The sequence below is a fragment of the Bos mutus genome, chromosome X (assembly GCF_027580195.1).
Source record: "Bos mutus isolate GX-2022 chromosome X, NWIPB_WYAK_1.1, whole genome shotgun sequence".
Classification (NCBI taxonomy): domain Eukaryota; kingdom Metazoa; phylum Chordata; class Mammalia; order Artiodactyla; family Bovidae; genus Bos; species Bos mutus.
Window position 1 is genome coordinate 131,823,419 of NC_091646.1, and position 5,749 is coordinate 131,829,167.

The window sequence follows — 5,749 nt, forward strand, 5'->3', positions numbered from 1 at the left end:
TTGACTCATTGGAAAAGACTCTGATGCTGGGAGGGATTGGGGATAGGAGGAGAAGGGGACGACAGAGGATGAGATGGCTGGATGGCATCACCGACTCGATGGACGTGAGTCTGAGTGAACTCCGGGAGTTGGTGATGGACAGGGATGCCTGGCGTGCTGCGATTCATGGGGTCGCAAAGAGTCAGATACGACTGAGCGACTGAACTGAACTGAATGAGAAGTCAAGGGGTTCTTTATGTTTAATATAAAAGAGAGCTTTGTCTGCCTCCCCAGGGAACGTAATTAGCAGGAACCTGGGCGAATTAAAGAGTCACGTTTCCTTTCCATTTTCCTTTGGATTCTCCTGTTTGTGTGGAGCACTGACTGATTAAAATATTTAAAGCCCTGGTCATAGAGAGATTCACTTTCCCGGAAAAAAAAAAAAAAAAAAAGTGAAAAAGCTAAAGCACACACGGAGGAGGAAGGCTGCTCCTGGGCACATATGCAGAGAATAAGGATTTTCCTGGTGGTGAGGGAAGACTCTGAGGTCCGAACGCCCGGGTTCCGTCTCTGGTCAGGGAACTGGTTCGCGTGGGCCGCAACTCACCCCTGGTGCAGTGAAATGAACATGTACATATTTAAAAGCACTTGAATGTAAACGTTCTGAGAGTCCGCCAACCTCTTCCGGGGACCCAGTCTCTGATTTACGTGGCTCTCCGAAGCCCACCTCTTCAAAGCATCTTAGAGAAAACTTAGTTGCTGGGTCCTGTCCAACTCTCTGCAACCCCGTGGACTGTAGCCCGCCAGGCTCCTCTGTCCATGGGACGCTCCAGGCAGGAATACTGGAGGGGGTTGCCATTTCCTCCTCCAGGGGGTCTTCCCGACCCAGGGATGGAAACCAGGTCTCCTGCATTGCAGGCAGATTCTTTACCACTTGACCCTCTAACGGCCATAAAGCCACCGCCTCCACTGTCATAACTTTCCGTACCAATTAATTTCATCTACCACGACCACATGCTAAATGCCAGTTTTCGTTCCTGATCGCCAAGTCTCACCCACAACGCATGATCTGTGCAACATCACCAGTTACTGTGTCTTTCTCCCCTGTGAAAACGCTTCTTGAAAAATAAGCGAGCAGTTCTTTGAAACTCATCACGAGAGAGGCCACACTTCGAAAACGTCCTTTTTCACCCCCTCCTGCTCCCCTCACCCCACCACCCAGGCTGGGCTAGAGCCAGTTTGGACGTGTGGGAGGCCGTTGATGACTTTCTACCATTTTGCTGTAATTGACAGCGAGCCCGATTTTCCTAGTTGATGGGCACACAGAACTTGGACGATGCAGCGGTCGGGGGTGAAAAGTGCAAGGGTCAGTCGCTCAGTCGGCTCTGACTCTTTGCGACCCCAGGGACTGTAGCCCACCAGCCTCCTCTGTCCATGGGATTCTCCAGGCAAGAAGACTGGAGTGGGTTGTCATTTCCTTCTCCAGGGTATCTTCCCCACCCAGGGGATCAAACCCCGGTCTCCTGCATTGGCAGGCGGATTTGTTACCACTGAGCCACCAGGGAAGCCTGCGTTTGGGGGTGGGGGGAACTTTCTCTGGAAAACCCACGCTAGATCCTCCGTGATCCTAGACAGATCCAGGCAACAGCCATCACGGTTGAAGGCATTCTGGGTTTTGACAGGGGCACCATTTCCCTCCCTGGGACTCTATAAATGAAGAAAGAGACTCTTCACCCTGCGGTTGGAGGTAGGCGAAGGACAAGGTGTGGGACTAAAGTGGTCCTGCTGACAAAGCTCCACCACTTGCTTCTCACGATGTGCCCACTTCCAGCCACTGCTGCTGTTGTTCAGCTGCTAAGTTGTGAGTGTCTGCTCTTTGCAAACCTGTCCATTCACCCATCCATACATCCATCCATCACCCATCCATGCATCCATCCACTCATCCACCCATCCACCCATGGACACTTAGCTTGCCTCCACAGTTACAGCGCTCGCCCACAGTTCTTCTATAAACACCAACCACACCAGTGCACACATCTTCACGTGGACACGTTTTCACGGCTCCTGTGTGTCTGCAGCTAGGAGAGGCGTTGCCGGGTCCCATGGTAAGCCTAGCTGAATCTTCCGAGGAGCTGCCAAGCTGCTGCATATCAGCCCCCCTTTCACTTCAACTTAAGTGCCCTTAAATCCCACTCCTGGACTCAGCCACCCTGGGACTTGTAACCCCGCAAATTACCGTGGTGCCCTCACTCCTGGGAGGCTCGCCAGAATGTGGGTCATGCTCTGCTTCGGACGACTTGAAAAGTGGGCCGTCCGAGCCTGCCCTCTGAGCGTCACCTTCCTAGCCCCCTACATACGCTGCCAGCATCCCTGGTGATGAGTGTGGGATGCTGGAAATCTGTGCCAAGACCGGGAAGCAGGGAAACCCAGAGGCCATGCTGGGACACGGGCACTGGGGGGTCTTCCCAGCTGTCGCTAGTGGTGAAGAACCCGCTTCCCAATGCAGGAAACATCGATGCAGGTTCGATCCCTGGGTCAGGAAGATCCCCTGGAGAAGGGAACGGCTACCTATTCCAGTATTCTTGCCTGGAGAATCCCATGGACAGAGAAGCCTGGAGGAGCTACAGTCCATGGGGTCGCAAAGAGTCGGATACGACTGAGCAACTAAACAGCAGCAAAATGAGATGAGCAATCTCAAAACCCCCAACAGAATGGGAACATCCTGCACTTCAGTCTCCCCGGGCTCCCAGGACAGCAGGTGCCCAGCATCCCAGGGCCAGCTCGTCCTGTGGAGCCAGGGCTGGACCAGGCTTTGGGAAACTGGGTGGAAATTGACCAGGAAGGCAGTGCAATGCCCCAATCTGGCCACTAGGTGGTGTCATAAGACCGTGTCGCTGCTGTGGTTCGGTTCTAGGTCGTGTCCGACTCTGCGACCTCCTGGACTGCAGCACGCCAGGCCTCCCTGTCCATCACCAACTCCCGGAGCTTGCTCAAACTCATGTCCATCAAGTCGGTGATGCCATCCAACCATCCCATCGTCTTTTGTCCCCTTCTCTTCCTGCCTTCAATCTTTCCCTGCATCAGGGTCTTTCCCAATGTAGTCAGGTCTTTGCATCAAGTGGCCAAAGGATTGGAGCTTCAGCATCAGTCCTTCAGGCCTGATCTCCTTTAGGATGGACTGGTTGGATCTCCTTGCAGTCCAAGGGACTCTCAAGAGTCTTCTCCCCAACCAGGACCACCGCCATCCCCAGAGGCAGCCCAGCAGGGTTGTCACACGCCAGCCCCAGCCAAACCCTGGGAGGCGGGCGTCCCACAAGGTCACAGGGTATTTCAAGAATAACAAAATCTAACATAGACTCACAGACGTGGAAAACAGGAAAATGAAGGAGAGATAAATTAAGAGAGAAATTAAGAGTGGCTCAGTGGTAAAGAGTCCGCCTGCCAATGCAGGAGACCTGGGTTCAATCCCTGGGTGGGGAAGATCCCCTCGAGAAGGGAATGGCAACCCACTCCAGTATTCTGGCCTGGAGAATCCCCATGGACAGAGGAGCGAGGCAGGGCTACAGTCCACGGGTCGCAAAGCGTAGACACTAAACAATAGTAAAATGAGATGAGCACTCTCGAAAACCCCAACAGAACTGGCAGTTTCAGTCTCCCAGGGGGTCCCAGGACGGTAGGTGACACGCGCCCAGCATCCCAGGGCCAGGTCGTCCTGTAAACCCAGGGCTGGACCAGGCTTTGGGAAACTGTGGATAGAAATTGACCAGGAGGGCAGTGCAATACCCGATGTGACCACTAGGTGGCGCCGTAAGACCGCATCATTGTTGCTGTTCACTCCTAGGTCGTGTCCGACTCTGCGACCCCATGGACTGCAGCGCGCCAGGCCTCCCTGTCCATCACCAACTCCCGGAGTTTACTCAGACTCATGTCCATCGAGTTGGTGATGCCATCCAACCATCTCCTCCTTGTCACCCCCTTCTCCTCCTGCCCTCAATCTTTGCCAGCATCAGGGTCTTTTCCAGTGAGTCAGCTCTTCCCATCAGGTGGCCAAAGCATTGGAGTTTCAGCTTCAGCATCCGTCCTTCCAATGAATATTCAGGACTGATGTCCTGTAAGATTCATAATCTGACGCAGCCATAGTCCAAGGACCATTGCTGTCCCCAGAGGAAATCTAGCCAGGCTGTCAAAAGCCAGCCTGAGCCCAAGCCTGGGAGGCGGGTGTCCCACAAAGTCAGAGGGGGATTAAACACTGAAATATCTGAACTAGACTCCCAGACATGGAGAGCGGCAAAGTGGAGGAGATATCCCTTAAGAGTTTGGGATTAACGTGTACACACTACTGGTAAAGAATCTCTCTGCAACGCAATAGATGCAGGAGACCTGGGTTCGATCCCTGGGTCAGGAAGATCCCCTGGAGGAGGGCATGGCAACCCACGCCAGTACTCTTGCCTGGAGAATCCCATGGACAGAGGAGCCTGGTGGGGCTACAGTCCATGGGGTCACAAAGAGTTGGACACGACTGAGCCACTAAACCACCAGCACCAGGATCCCTCCATGTGTGAGCTCAGACCATCTCTTAGCCAAGCTGATTTTACCAAAGAGGCCTGTGGGTAGCCTGGCATTAATTTTGCATCACTCCCTGTTGATCTCCAAAAGACTTCTTTATGCACGTGTGGTCAGAGAGGGGTCTCCTGACTTAAGAGAAGGAGAAATCAGGGACCTGGCCTGGCCCCAGCCTCCTGCCTTCATTGTTCTGCTGGTCTCATCTTGGAGTCTATATCTGCAGGGAGTGAGTCTCCAGCTGTTTTATCCTGGGATGGGAGAGGAGGGTCCCATCTGTTTCCTGCCTCGCTCTGTGCTTCTAGGCTTCCTCCGTCTCTTTGGAATGATGGAGGTGATGGTGGTGAGCTTGTCTCACATGTGAGCCTTTTCTTACAAGCCATCTAACTTTGCTAGGACTTCCCCCAGTTTTCAGTCTGCTGGAGAACTACTGCATATATCTATTGTAGGAATTAATGGATTCCACCCCCTCACACACACCTGGAACAGGAGGAGAAGGGGCCGACAGAGGATGAGATGGCTGGATGGCATCACAGACTCGACGGACAGGAGTTTGAGCAAACTCCGGGAGTTGGTGATGGACAGGGAGGCCTGGCGTGCTGCAGTCCACGGGGTCACAAAGAGTCGGATACGACTGAGCGACTGAACTGAACTGAACATCTGGGACCCATGAATCCCCCAGGTCCTGCCAAGACACACAGAGATTTCATCACTTCCTCCCCCAACTGATAAACAGACCCTCATGTATTTTTTAAGGTTTTTTTTTCTTTTGATGTAGCTCATTTTTAAAGTCTTTATTGAATTTGCTACTATATCGCTTCTGCTTCACGTTTTCATTTATTGGACTGCAAAGCACATAGGATCTTACCTCCCAGACCAGGGATCGAACCCGCACTCCCTGCATCAGAAGATGAAGTCTTAACCACTGGATGGGCAGGGAAGTACCGAGACCATCAATTTTTATCAAGCCCCACCGTGCAGGGAGCAAGGACTTCTGCCTCTACACAGAGGGCATCAATACAGGTTGAACTCGGGTCTCAGCATCTCCTAGCTGAGCAGGGTTTCAAACGTCAGTTGGAAGCCTCAGGTCTGCAAGCCACTTATCAGAGTCCACATTTCATCAGCAGTCCCCTGATGCAGGAATTAGGTGAAATTTTATCCACCTGAATCGACACTTTTTTTTAAAAAAATGAAGACTTATAAACCCAAC